General features: G+C 37.7%; 1 pseudogene; it reads right to left on the bottom strand.

Moving 5' to 3' along the window:
• Window positions 1–455: 455 nt before the first annotated feature.
• On the bottom strand, window positions 456–1,576 carry LOC128123845 (60S ribosomal protein L36a-like; annotated as a pseudogene).
• Between the last annotated feature and the right edge of the window lie 14,264 nt (window positions 1,577–15,840).

Below are 15,840 nucleotides of genomic sequence, written 5' to 3'. Positions count from 1 at the left end.
TTTCAGTCATCCTGCCTCAGCCTCTCAACTATCACTGGTGTTTCCTTGTGAGGGCGAATTATGTATATGGATTTTTTTTTTAGTCAGAAGAGCTTCCAGAACGACAGGAAGTGAAACACACTGTTAACATCAGCAATGAAAACCATTTTTAGGTACCAGACTGCTCTAGTTAGCTTTCTGTTGCTGTGAAAAACACCACGACCAAAAGCAACTTAGGAAGGAAAGGGTTTATCTAGATTATATTTCCAGGTCACAATCACTCAATGAGGTAGTCAGGGAAGGAATTGAAGCACAAACCAAGAAGGCTGGTGCATTCTCTATCTATCTATCTATCTATCTATCTATCTATCTATCTATCTATCTATCTATCTATCTATCTATCTCTGTCTCTCTGTGTGTGTCTCTCCCATGTCTGTCTCTGTCTCTCTGAGTAAAAGATCATGATTTTATTGTCTTCATAACAAAATCAGCTTAGAACTGGATACTTGGTCCTTTCTCTCCTTATAGCCTCTAAGTTCAAAATGCTCACACCTCTTACTAGCCAGCATTCTCTAAGAATCATCACAGTGAGGCTCAACACACTCAAGTCTCAAAACAATCTTCTTTGTAGTTTTAGTTGTTGTTGTTTTTTACCGGAAAATAGGCTTAGTCTGCCCACCACAGCCACTCTGTTTCCTGTCATCCGGCCACTTTCCCTGGTCAGACAAAGAACTCTTGCCCTTCTTCTAATCTGTCACTTTGGTGGGGCTGGTGCTTGCCACATTTCTTGCAGAAAATTTGGCGGGTCTTAGGAATATTCAACATTTGCAGGAATGGTATTGGTATAGAAAGCTGCTCTCTCTTACATTCAGTACCTTTCTTATACAGCTCAGGCCCACCTGTCCAATGATGGACCCTCCCACAATGGACTAGACCCTCCCACATCAATTGGCAATCAAGAAAATGCCTCACAGACGTGCTCACAGGCAAATCTGATAAGAGGTTTTAAGACTGGGTTGTGTCACACTGACTTGTTACTATGTTTAATCTATTTCCTACTATTGCACAGATTCTTCTCTAACAGTTATTAGAAGAACTATTCTTTTATTCTTTGACAAATCTGAGCACACAAAATGTGAACTTTAGCATCCTGCTTTCATTTTTATCCCTACATCTGGAAAAGCATCAAAATATAAATGTTTTTTACCAAATGACTAATATTTATAAACATACAGAAGAGGTATCTTGCAATGAGCAGATGTCTTTTGGTCTGTAATTACAGGTTCTCTCCAACTTATGATGGTCTGACTTAAAATTCTTCAACTTTGCAATGGTAGAAAGTGATACATAGCCTTGACTACTCATCTTTTTTGGGGGATTGTTAAGACCCTCTACTGAGATCCTGGACAGCCACAATGAACTTCCAGTCAGCCATATGAACATGAAGGACATAAGAGACCAGCACGCCATATTACTAAGCCCAAATGGCTGGTAGGCCGGGTTATTACATGCATTTTTAACTGAAAGTGATACTTTCAGCCTGTAACTAATTATGTTTTCAACTTGTCATGGGTTTATCTGGATGTAATTCCTTACATAGAAGACATCTGCACTACTTCATAAGCAGTTACAAATTCAGTAGCTGATAGTCTACTGCATTTCCATAGAAGTGCTCAAGTGCTACTGCAAATTATTTTATGAAAAATTCAGGAGTACTAAGAAAATCAGGCCCTATCTAGATTGTGAGATAAGGCTGCTAAGATCCAAGAAGAGTAAGAAAAAGAATCATAGTATCTGGATCTCACTGGTACAGGGCACACAACCCTCAAAAATCATTGCAATAGATTCACTGGATGCTGCATCAGATACGTGGAAAGAAATGGTCATTTAACTGTCCCAAGAGGCAGAGTCTACCCAGAAGCGGGAGTACAGCATCATCTTTGCTGAGCATATACGGGTGTACATAAAGACAAGCTAAGCCGGGCGGTGGTGGCGCATGCCTTTAATCCCAGCACTTGGGAGGCAGAGGCAGGTGGATCTCTGTGAGTTCGAGGCCAGCCTGGTCTCCAAAGCGAGTTCCAGGAAAGGCGCAAAGCTACACAGAGAAACCCTGTCTCGAAAAAAACAAACAAAAAAAAAAAGACAAGCTAAAATACTAGAATGATGCTGTACTAGACAAGATGCCAACATACAATCTAATCAAGAAGCTTCGAAAATACCTTATACAGATCATCCAGCTGCAGGATTTTTTCCACTGCAATGTCCTAGAGTACATATATTGACAACTCTCCATTTACATCATCCCTACTTCCTAGGTACTATTGCTTTTCTCATTTTTTTTAAGATCTGTTTTTATTTTATGAGCATGGTTATTTTCCCCAAATGTATGTCTGTACACCACATATATTCAGTGGCTGTGGAGGCCAGAAGAGGGTGTTGGACCCCCTTGGAAATGGAGTCACAGATGTTAGTTAGCAACAATGTAGGTGCAGGGTATCTCTCTAGCCCCCTAAGTACCACTTCCTCACTTGTGTTGAGAAAACAAAAGCACCTCTCATAGCAGGTGTCCTAAAAATTCCTGTACATGAAGACTCCACAAAACTCAATCAGAATCAAGAACCTTGAAATTTCTTTTGTTCATAATCCAAATGTATCTGGTCTAACTACTTTTCTGCCTAGTCCTGATTTCTCATCTTTGAAATACACATTTTTTATTTCGTTACGGAAAATCAATGAAAAGGGTGTTTCCAGGCCAACTCATAAAGAATTTCGTTTTTTATTCTTAATTGATTTTCTTAAAGCAATGCTTGCAGAAGATAAAAGCTAACATTTCACTAAAAAGTTTATGCAATACTAGGTCCCTGCCACACCCTCCTCCTTCCCATGTGTGTGACCCCCAGCAATCACAGCCAAATCCTCTGGCTTTCTTTTGATATTTAGCTCCACATTTTTTAAATGCCATGCTTTTAAATGTACTATAAGGTTTTGCACATGTGCTGATTTCTTTATTCACTACCCAAGGTCTTCTTGTTTTGACAGGTGAATATTTAGCTCTCTCATATCTTCTACCCATTTTCTCTGTATAATAATGCAATAACCTGAGGCTGAATAAATGATTCAGCAGTTAACAGCACATACTGCTCTTTATAGAGGACCACAGTTCAATTCCCAACACACATATCAGACAGCTCACAACTCCCTGTGAAGTCAGTTCCAGGATCTGACATCTCTGACCTGCGGGAGCACTTGCATTCACATACAAATAATTAAAAATAAAAAAATATAACTTTAATCTAATTCAAGCCAGTTCTTCCATCATCATACAAAATAAATTTTGTTTACAGAAGAATCAATCATCATACTACAAGCACATATTACTTTTTATGCCTTTTTTTAGATTTCCTGTTGAAAACTCTATTTATAAAATTTGCTTTCTCCCTCTTGACCTATCATCACTTTCTCCATATTTGTCTATCAGCATTATTTCCCCAATAGTCAAATATATTAGTTAATGTATGCCACTTACTTTGGTAACTATCTGTGTCAATTTTGCTGGATCACAATGTCCAGGTATTTGTCCAATATTATTCTTAGAATTTCTGTGAGGGTGTGATAGGTGGGTGTCTTAGTCAGTGTTCTATTGCTGTGAAGAGACACCATGACCGTGACAAGTTTTATAAAGGAAAACATTTAATTATGGTGGTTTGCTTACAGTTCAGAGATTTAATCCATTATCATCATGGCAGGAAGCAAGGCAGTATGCAGGCAGACATGGTGCTAGAGAAGGAACTGAGAGTTCTTACATCTTGACTCACAGGCAACAGGAAGTGGTCTGAGATACTGGGTGTGGCTTGAGCATATATAAGACCTCAAAGCCTGCCTCCACAGTGACACATTTCCTCCAACAAGGCCACACTTACTCCCACAAAGCCACACCTCCTACAGTGCCACTCCCTTTGGGGACCATTATCTTTCAAACTGCCACAGTGGACTTCATGCACTTGGTTGAAGATATCAATAGAACTAAGCACTGAGCCTCCCCAGAGGACAGTCCTTGGACTATAACCAGGACATTGTCCTTCTCAGTCTCCAGGCTGACTGTCATCTACTGTATTCTAGGCTTCAGTGTGACACTAAGATAGCTGATTTCTGGTTCTATGTGACCTACTATTTTCTCTTTCTGGATGCCTTCAGTTCCTGACACCTTTTAAATTTTTATTTCTTTCTCTTCCCTATTCGGTTTTCTATTCTCTTTGCCTGGAATGCATTGAACTTCTAAAATGATTGTCTGAAATGTGAGCCTCTTCTTTGCTTCCCATCTCCTTATCTTTACCCTAGACTCCAGGTGCTTCTGGGAAGGCTTTCTTACTCTTACAGAACACAGATCCGTAAAGACCCTTTACCACCACATCTCTAAACTTCCTCTTTTTAAAGGTGGCCATCATGCCTTGAGTGGCAAGAACCAGGAACCATTTAAGTACAAGGATGAAAAAGGTAATTACAAAAATTCAAAAATATATAAAACTGTTCCCAGCACACAACAATAATGCTACAAATTTGTAAAATGAGATTTTAACTGAATAATGATAGCTAAAGGATAGAATCTAAGACTTCAGTGACATTACTGCACTGTTAACCAGCCTAAACTTCAAAACTCCAGTCTTATAAAATACATCATTGCTTAAGACATTGTAGTTAAAAACTTTCCTTGCTGTTATGTGATGTGAACATGATCACCACCACACTATAGAGGACTTCTCACTATTATGGACTCACCATAAGTATCCAGATAATGCTAATCTCAGCTCTATTCAGGATGCCAACGTCTATGTATATTATTAGCAATATGGTTTCCCTCCACCCCAAAGTTTCATGTGGAAAGCTTGCATGACTACAGTGTGGGGTGGTGGAACTTTCCAGAGGTGGGACCAAATGGAAAGTATTTAGGGCCTGGGGGTTCCAGCCTCTCAGTGCATTAATGCTGTCCTGAGAGACTAGGGAAAATATGGTAGAAGTGAATTCGTTCCCATGACTATAGGTTGCAAGATGAGGAAGACAAGGAAGAGGAACAGCAGCAGCAGGTCTAGCTCCTTCCTGGTTTCTTCCTTCCTTGAACACAAAAATCTGCCCTTTGCACTTAACCAGTTACCATTCTGCTTTTCCACCACACTGTGAGACAAGTAGTGCTCACCAGAAAGCTGGCAATCACGATGTTTGGACCTTCTAGTCACCAGACTTGTGAGACAAATAAACCTATTCCTCTTTTACATTACCCAGTATCCAGTATTTTGTGATAACACAAAATGGATTAAGACAATTACTCTTTTCTGTATGTCCAATCAAAATTCTAGTAACACTTGATGTTCTGCCCATTGGGTTCTCTACACCCCTTTAAAGCTGTGGGTCCTGGAGTCATGCACTACTCACTGAAAACAATTGACACGTGTTCTCACAAAATGTCACAGCAAGAGGAGAGGACATTGATTTTTTTGTGTCATATAATACTTTTATTTATCCTTAATCACACTTGGTGTTTTTGATCATTTGCTTAATAAAGCCAAGCTCTGTGGTGCGTTCCTCTTATCTAACAGCTGGGAGGCTCAGAAAAGAGGATCAAGAGTCAAAGGCCAGCCTTGGGTACACAGTAAGATCCTGCCTCAAACAAACAAATAAAAAACTACAGCAACCACAAAGTCTTTAAATGATTCTGATCAGTGATACAGTGTCTCCCCTGAAAAACAGTATTCCTACAAGCTTACAGATAATCTTGCTTGACCATGCTCAGTTATCTTTTGGTACAACCTGTCTCACCTTGGATGGGCAACTTCCAGGAGAAAGGAACTACACGAGGGAAAGACCAGCCCTGTGCTGTGATCATTCCCATCCCTATATAGGGTGGAAGCCATCTTTCTTCTCTGGTGTCCCTTCAACCACCCAGGTGGGAGAGAGGCTGCCCCTCACTGTGTGTGCCAATACAGTCCTGTATGCTGAAAGATCAGGCTCTTGTCTCTTTTTCTGCCTTCAGTCTCTTTACACAGTCCCCAAAATCTAACAACCAGCATGTTGCATTCTGAAAACTGTATTATACTCCTTTTTAAACTTTCTAAAAGAATAAGCATAATACTCATTGTAAATAGAGAAATAATTTTAAGGTTATTGGAAAAAGGTTTTTTAAAGACTCCCACACCCTGCCCCAGACAAGGAAATTGAATAGCCTCAATGTAGTTTTCAACTTTTTTGTATTTATTACAATGGATATGCATATATACAAAGAAGCATAAGGAGAAAAAGCCAAAAAGACTCACAATAAATTCAGGTTTCAACATTGCTGGGCTTACTGCAGAGAAATTACATGACCTTGTGTTTTTACGTTGTTCTAATACAAATCCTAAAGGGGTAAAAAGCAAGGAAATCAGAGAGAAGTTTGGTGAAATAATCCCAGGAGAGAAAGATAATCATCTCAATGGGGTCAAACTCGAGATGGCTTTTGAAGAAGGAGCTATGGGATTTACTGAGGACTCTCAGAACTACATGAAAGAGTCCAGTCTGTTTGTCTATTCTTTGGCTTGATTGCATAGGAGGGGCTTTCTATTTGAGGTTTATATAATATAGACAAGATATAATACTCTGCCAGATTAGTAGATAGCAAAGATCTTCTTCCATAGGCTAGTACTTCACTCTGGTGATTATTTCTTTTGCTGCATAGAGCTTTCTTATTTCATGTAATTCCATTTGTTAACTCTTGCTATTGTCTCTTAGGCTATTAGAGTCCTATTGGAAAATCCTCACTATGATTTATATCCTGTAGTGCTTACCCTACTTCTTCCATGGTAACTTCAAACTTTCAAGTCTTGTTTTTTTGTTTGTTTGTTTGTTTGTTTTTGTTTTTTGAGACAGGGTTTCTCTGCATAGCTCTGGCTGTCCTGGAACTTGCTCATAGACAAGGCTGGCCTTGAACTCAGAGAGATCGCCTACCTGCTTTGAGTCAGTGGCTGGAGATTTCATCACTATGACGTATGTGGTGTACTTGGACATCAGGTACTATGTATGACACTCTCAGCATTGCTCTTTCTACTAAGATTTCTTTGACTATTCAGGGTCTTTTGTGATTCCGTGTGAATTTTGGGACTTTTTTCTGTTTCTGTGATGAATATTAGAGTTTTGGTGGGGACTGCAGGGACTCTACATGTAGATCACTTTTGGAGTTCTCCTCATCCATTAACATGGGATATCTTTCCACATTCTAGTGTACTCTTCAGTTTCCTTCTTCTTTGTTTCATGGGGTGTTGTTTTTTCAGACGTCTTCCCCCAACATTATTATTCCTCAATGCATTTTATGACTGTTGTGAATGGACTATTTTTCTTGATTAGTTTTTCTAGGCAAATTCATTACTGATCTTGTATGCTGATTTTGTATCTCACAACTTGGCTAAAAGTGTTCATTAAATCTAAGAGTTTTCTGATGGGATCTTTGGGGACCTTTAGGTATCAGATCACATCATCTGCAAACAAGAATAATTTGATTTCATTCTTTACTATTTATATCATTTCTTTCTTTATCTTGACGTACTGTTCTGATTAAGGACTCAAGCACTACACTGAAGTATGAGTCGTCAGAGTGCACACCCGTCTCATTTCTGATTTTAGAAGAAAGGCTTTAAGATTTTCCCTAGTTAGTATTAGTTTGCCTTAGGTTTGCCTTACAGCCTTCATAATACTGAGGAATGTTCTTCCTATTCCTAGTTTCCTCAGAGAGTTCTTCATAAATGGTATTGGACTTTGCCAAAAGTCTTTCTATACCTATTGACATGACTGTGTGATTCCTATTCCTGAGTTTATGTGCTGTATTACATTTATGGATTTGCATATGTTGACTATCCTTGCATCTCTATGCAACCAACTTGATTGTGTTTATAAACTTTTTGATAAGGGAAGGGGTGGTGATCTCATTTCATCCATCTACATGTAAGTATCCATTTTCCCACAGCATTTGTTGAAATGGCCATTGTTTCTCAAAGAGTTGATTTGGGGCTCTTTGTTTGACAGCAGCGCTCTGCTCTAGCTGAGTGGGTTTACTTCTAGGTCTTTTATTCAGCTCCAATCTTTCTACGCAATTTGGTTTATATATAATTTATTGAGAATTTTTGCACCTATGTTCATCTGGGAAATTGGTCTATAGTTTTTTTCTCTGCTGGATCCTTGCTCAGTTTTAGTATCTGGATAATGTTCATGGAGTGAATCTGATGGAATTCCTTCCCTTTCTATTTTATGGAATAGTTTCAGGAGCTATTGTTAATTCTTTTTTAAGATAATGGTAGGATCTAGCAGCAAATTCATCTAGTCTCGGGCTATTCTTGATTGGAAATCTATTATTGCTTCAGTCTTGCTACTTATTAGGAATCTATTTAAGTTATTTATATCCTCCTGATTTAATTTTGATAGGTTACATGTTTCTGTGAATTTATCCATTTCTTCTAAAATTTCAAGATATTCCTTAAAGACCTTTAATACTTATTATAATGTCTTTTTCATCTCTAAAAAGAGTCTTTTTAGAGACTTTATTTGAGTCTTCTCTCTCTCTCTTTTTTTTTTGGTTAATTTGGCTATAAATTTTTGGCATGCTTATCTTTTCAAAAAACAAACTCTGTTTTATTGGCTATTTTTATTGTTTTCCATCTCCATTATATTAATTTATAATCTGCTCTTTATTATTTTTCTCTGCTTATTAATGTGGGCTTAAGTTTACTCTTATTTTCCTAAGGCCTTTAGTGCATCATTGAATTATCCTAGTTATCCTTGGTTTTTATTGTTTTGTTTGTTTGTTTGTTTGTTTTTTGAGACAGGGTTTCTCTGTGTAGCCCTGGTCATCCTGGAACTGGCTCTGAGACCAGTTCAAGGCTGATCTCAAACTCAGAGATCTTCCTGCCTCTGCCTCTGGAGTGCTGGGATCGACGGCATGAGCCACCACTGCCTGGCTAATCCCTGCTTCTTTTTTGTTTTTTGTTTTTTTTTTGTTGTTGTTGTTGTTGTTTTAATACATACACATTCATAGCTACAAACTTCCCTCTTAGAACTACCAAAGATTCAGGTAAGTTGTTTTGTTTTGTTTTTTTTTTTTTTTTTTATAAATTTATTTATTATGTATACAGTGTTTTGCCTGCATGTCTGCCTGCAGGCCAGAAGAGGGCACCAGATCTCATTACAGATGGTTGTGAGCCACCATGTGTTTGCTGGGAACCGAACTCAGGACCTCTGGAAGAGCAGCCAGTGCTCTTAACCTCTGAGCCATCTCTCCAGCCCCAGGTAAGTTGTTTTTATACCATTTGATTCCAGGAATATTTTAATTCCCTCCTGAGTTTTTTGTGGCCCACTGTTAATGCAAGCATGTTCAGTCTCCACGTGTTATTACAGTTTTGTATTTTCCTATTGATTTCTAGTTTTATTCCATTATCATCTGAGATTACTTTGAATTTTTGTATATGGAAGATTCTATAAACATCTGTTATGATCATTTTTCTCTATGATGCTATGTAACTCTAAAACTTGTTGATGGGGTGGGAGGTCTGGATTATCTGATGATAATAGGGTTCAAGTCACCTAGTATTACTATATCTGGAACCTTCAGAGCCATCTAATGCTGTGGTGTCTGTTAGTGTCTGTTTTATGAAACTGGGTGCACTCATGCATATTTATAATCATTATAGCTTATTGACAGACCATTTACTTCTATAATATTAATTATTCTCTTCAAATATATTAATATTCTTCTCTTCTAATTTTGACTTAAAATAAGCATTGTTTAGTAGGATGTCTATTGCTGCTTGGTATGTGAGAATTTCATTTCATCTGCAATTGTTTTTGGCCAAGATGGGAATATTATACATTTCCTCCTGACAAGGACACTGCTGGTCATATGCTGGCCAAAGATCATGGGGAAAATATCTGCAGCATTTCTGGGTATAAGCTTTAACAGCCTGTAAAGGATTTGTTATTTACTCCTTTTCTTCTACCATGACAACTAGGAATGTTTTAAGTACAGATTGGCCTAACTGCCTAAATCCAGGTATGAAGAATACAAATGCAGAAATGACTGGTCAATCTGATCAATACAGATTATATAAAATTAGTAGAAAATACAGCTTTGTAATTGCACACTAATGATCCTATAGGATCACCTGTAATTCAACTTAGTGATTTGTACTTAACTTAGTTAATCCGGAGTGAAACAGATACTTTTCTAACTTTCTTCTAACTTATTCTCTTTTTTTTATGTGCACATTTGTCTGTGTGAGGGTGTCAATTCCCCTGGAACTGGAGTTACAGACAGTTGTGAGCTGCCATGTGGGTGATGGGAATTGAACCCAGGTCATCTGGAACAGCAGCCAGTGCTCTTAACCACTGAGCCATTTCTCCAGCCCTGGATTTATTCTTACTTATGGACTCAATTGTGTGCTCTCCAAACTCACGTGTTGAAACCCTTAACTCCCAATGTGACTGACTATATTTGGAATTGAGGCCTATATTGAAGTATGCTGGTGAGCTTTCTATCACTGTAACAAAATATCTGAGATAATTAGAAAGAAAAAAAAACTTTATTGTGGCCCAGAATTTTGAAGGTCCTCAACTATTACTGTCTTCTTTGCTGTAGACCTGCAGCAACACAGCACTGTGTCAGGAGTGTGTAGTTAAACAAAACCATTCACATTAGAATCCAGGGAACAAGAGAAAAAGAATCCATTTTCCCATAATCCCCTTTGATCATACAGTTAGAATGACCTAGAGACTACCTACGAATTCTCATCTCTCAAAGGTTCCATCATCTTTGAAGAGCATCATCCCAAGGACCAAACCTTGAGTGCATGAACCTCTGCAGGACATCTGACATTCAAACTCTTGCAAGCCATAAGGGTGGGGCTGGCCCTGCAGGAATTGTGTTCATATTTGAAGAGACAAGAGAGAGCCCAGACTTTCTCTCTGCCCACCATGGCAGACATAGCAGTAAGACTTTTATTAGCAAACCAGGAAGACAGAACAGAGCTCTTCTAGCCTTGAGTTGGGACCTCTAGCTTCCAGAAAAGAGAGCAATGCACTTCTGCTGGTACTATGCTTGCATCTTTTTCTGTAGTGTTTTATTATGGTAGCCTGAGTAAACCCAGGCAATTCTGTTGTTCTCTTCTCTAACTTCTTCTGTTGAGCTTTTCAAATGTATCGATCGATTTGATGCTTTTCCTCTTTTCTAATAAAAATACTTTAAACTATAAAATGTCTGGGCCAGGGTACAAGTTAGTGCAAGAGTATTTGCCTGTATGTACAAGGCCATGGTTTAATGTCCAATAATGAAAAATAAAATAATTGAAAGTATTTTTAAATAAATCAAAAAATAAATTTTAAAATACGTGTCTGATAAACACTTTGTCTGCTATTTCATAACTATTAAATTCTCAACACTACATTTTAATGCTTTCTACAATATTGATCAGTTATTTAATGTTTTAAAATTTCTGAATTATGTGGGGGTTTTTTTGTTTTGGGGTTTTTTTTGTTTTGAGACAAGGTTTCTCTGTGTAGCCCTGGCTGTCCTGGAACTCGCTCTCTAGACCAGACTGGCCTTGAACTCATAGAGATTCGCCTGCCTCTGCCTCCCAAGTGCTGGGACCACAGGTGTGTGCCACCACCAAAGGGCTTAGTTTTACCTATCCTATTGATCCAAGAGTTAATAACATTTAGACTAGAGAATTCAGTATGATTTTGAATCTGTTAAGATTATTTTGAGGTCTAGTATATGCTCAATTTTTAAATATATTCCATGTGTAACTAAAAGGAATAAATGTCACCTAATTGTTGGGTAAATGCACACTGGATTAATCATGTTGTTTTCAAATCTCCTGTATCATTACTATATTATATCTGCTTGACAAATACTAAGAGACATGTGTTAACATTATTTGCCAATTTCTCCTTTCAGAACTAGAAACTTTACAATGATATACACTGAAGTCAAATTCAGTTAGAAGAGTACATGTTTAAAAGTTTAACATGGCAAAGAGAAACCTTGTCTGGAAAAAGCCAAAAAAAAAAAAGTTTAACATGGACTGGAGAGATTGCTCAGTGGTCAGGACAGCTTGCTGCTCCTCCAAAGAACCTGAATTTATTTCTCAGCACCCACATTAGTTGGCTCACAAGTGCCTGCCATCCAGCTCCAGGGGATTTGATGCCTTTTTCTGGCCTCTGAGCACCTACACAAGTACACATAAATAAAAATAAAATCCTCTTAAAATGAAAGTTTAATATTTTGAGTTACAAATGGTAACATGCACCTATAATTCCAGCATTCAAGAAGTTGAGGCAGGAGGATCGCTAATTTTAGGCCAATATGGGCAACACAGTGAGACCATGTTTCATAAATAAATTTGGATCTACTGTTGTTTCATAACTTTTATTTATTTTTCCTTTTTCTTCCGTATATAGTTTTTTTAGTTATTTGTATAATTGTTTCCATTCTTAATTTGTAACAACATGTTTTATTGTTACTTTTTAAATAAAAACATTATTTGAATTTGAGGAGGAAAATTAATCTTTTCTTTTTTTTTTTTTTTTTTTTTTTTTTTTTTTTTTTTTTTTTTGGTTTTTTGAGACAGGGTTTCTCTGTGTAGTTTTGGTACCTTTCCTGAATCTTACTCTGTAGACCAGGCTGGCCTCAAACTCACAGAGATCCGCCTGGCTCTGCCTCACGAGTTCTGGAATTAAAGACGTGCTCCACTGCCACCCAGCAAACTAATCATCTTAAATAGTCAAAATGTAATATATTAGTAGTAGTCTGTTCTTTTATTATCATACAATTACTTTATCTCTGATGATTTTTATTTCTATAGTTTACAACCTCTATGAATTTAGTTACAATGTCTTTCTAGTTCTATTTGGCTGATATATTTTTAATATACTCTGTGTTTTCACACTGTCTTTATGTTTCATAAATAGCTCCATAAGTCCCACACAGATATATAATATTCTCAGATAATATGTAATAAGCAACATTATGTCTGCATTTTGCATCTATCTACATAATCATTCTGTTTTGTGTGTTCTGATGAGCTGCTTCTTTCTTTCTTTTTTTAATATTTTTATTGATTGTTTGTGATGCTGTTTCTCTTGTTCATTCACTCTTTCCTTTGGGTTCACTGGGCTATTGTGTGTTTTAATTTTGGTTTTTCTGACTGGTACTTCTAAGACAAAGTTGAAGGAATGTGGTAAAAATGGGCATCCTGCTCTTTTTCCAGATCTTAGGGAGAAGATGTTGGTGGTTCACATCTGGTACCATGTCAGCTGTGGGCTTCTTTATGGCCTCTCTCTGCCATCAATCTATACTTAATTTGTTCAGAGTTTTTCTCGTAAAAACTGTTGAATTTTAAGGAATGTCTTTCTACATCTATTGAGATGACCACATGGTTTTTATGCATCATCTGCTAACGTGAGGTATCACAATTATGGATTTATATTGAACCTTCCTTGTACCCTGTGATTAATACACTTAATCAAGACATCTCATCCTCCTGTGTCCTATTGGTTGGAGATTGCTAGGGTTCTGTTTAGGTTTTCTTTCTTTTTCTTTTTCAACTATTTTATCCAAGAATACTTGTCCACAGCTTTCATTTTGGAGGTGTTATCTGATTTTGTTGCCAGATAATTTTGTCTTTATAGAATATGTTTGGAGGAAAGAATTCCTTCCTTTCAACTTTCTGGAATACTTTGATAAGAACTGGCATCAAAAAAAAAAGAATTGGTATCAATTCTGAAAAGTTGAATAAAAATTTAGCAATGCGTCTGTCTGGTCCTGGGCTTTTCCATGTTGAGAAATCTTTTATTACCCATTCAGTGTTGTTTGGGGAGAAAGTCTCTCTTCTCTCTCAATCCCCTTTTCTCTCTCTCTCTCTCTTTCTCTCTCTCTCTCTCTCTCTCTCTCTCTCTCTCTCTCTCTCTCTCTCTCTCTTCCCCCCGTGTCTGTGTGTGTGTGTGTGTGTGTGTGTGTGTGTGTGTGTGTGTGTGTGTGTGTGGATGTGTTCATGTCATACAATGCTTGTGGAGGTCAGAGGACAACTTGTGGAAGTCAATTCTGTCTTCCATCATGAGGTTCTGGGGGAGAAAATTTAGGTCATCAGGCTTGGTTACAAGCATCTTTATCTACTGAGCCATCTCATAGAGCCTGAGCCCTCCATTTCTGAAGGATGTCTTTACTGCATATGGTAGTTTTCCCCATAGGCACTGTATATAGCCCTGCTACCTCCCCGTCTATACTGTGGCTCCCACAGAGAAACTGCTGTCAAGTACAAACACCCTTATGTGTTCCTTTCCTCTTGCTACTTTGGGGTTCCTGTCCTTGCCTTAAACTTTGAGAACTTTATTATAATAGGTCCAAGGGTAGACTTGGTTGAATTATATCTGACTGGTGCCCTTCTATCTTCCTCTCCCTGGGTATTTACATCTTCCTCTACGTCTGGGGAACTGTCTGCTATCTGTTTTGAACATGTTTACTATCCCTTTGGTCTGGTCAAGGCTCACTTGAAACCTAACAGCATGAATACTACCCAGTATGATTTACACATGTAGTTCTCTTCAAAATTTTTGGTCTTTTAATGCTGTACCAAACTTCCTGTGTGTTTCCTTCAATCCTCCTCATTCTTGCTTTGTTTGGTTTTATTTTTCTCCCTCAACTGTGTATTTTCAAATAGCCCATCCTGGATCTCATTGATTATTTCTCCTGTTTAATGTATTCTGCTATGAGTGCCTTTCATTGTGTTTATCATTTTATTGAGTGTACTTTTTAGTTCAAGGATTACTGTTTGATTTTTTTATTACTTCAATCTTTCTGTTGTTTCTCTGATAAAGCACTTAATTGTTTCTCTAAGTTTCCTTGAAGCTTATTGGGTTTCCTTAAAACAACTCTTTGAAAAAAAAATTTCCCCAAGTTCATACATGTTGACAGCTTTATGGCCAGTTTTTGCTGCTCTATTCTAATACATTAGATAGGATGCTCCTGAAATCATGTTGGTATATGAAGAGATCTGCACTTTGAATCAATAGCTATTTATTATCTATTTGTAATCTGGCTTTGTGGCTATCCTTCCAGAAATTCTAAGCAGGATACTTCCTTTCACAACAAGTCATTGCCACTATTTCATCCTAAGGCAAGGTTTACTGTGGCTACAATCAGTGTACTGCTACTATTTCAGCACTAGAGGGATCTCCAATGCCACATTTGCCAAAAATCCAGCTCGTGTGTTGTTTAGGATGCTCTGAGGGAGTGCTTTTAAAAGGTTAGTGCATTCTTGCATGCCTCCTCCACTTGGAAGATTCAACACATGCAAATCAATAAATGTGGTACCACACTAACAGAATCAAAGATTAACCACCATATGACCATCACAATAGACGTAGAAACAGCCTTCCTTAAAATTAGCCATCCATTCAAGAGAAAAACCAGTCAATTTATGTACTTTAACATCATAAGGGCCATTTAGAAACCCACATATAGCATAATACTAATTGCAGAAATGCTGAAAACTTTCTCTCTAAAGTAGGACAAGATAAAGATGCACACTTTCATCACCTTTTTGCACATGCTAAATCCCCAACCCCCAATTCAAATGCTTTCCCCACTTTCATTCAGCATGTTCCTGAAGTCCTTACCAACACTATCAGACAGCAGAAATAAATAGAGGATATCAAAACCAGAAAGAGGGTGTTAAGCTGTCTCTGTCCAGAAAACATGATATGGGAATCCCTAGGAGCCTACCAAACACCTGTCAAAATGATAAAAGTTACAATGTTGCAGGATACAAAACCCAATATACAAAAATCAGTAGT

The sequence above is a fragment of the Peromyscus californicus genome, unplaced genomic scaffold, assembly GCF_007827085.1.
Source record: "Peromyscus californicus insignis strain IS unplaced genomic scaffold, ASM782708v3 Scaffold_4__1_contigs__length_199733344, whole genome shotgun sequence".
NCBI lineage: Eukaryota > Metazoa > Chordata > Mammalia > Rodentia > Cricetidae > Peromyscus > Peromyscus californicus.
The sequence above is the reverse complement of the archived record's forward strand: the minus strand, read 5'-3'. Positions and strand labels throughout refer to the sequence as shown.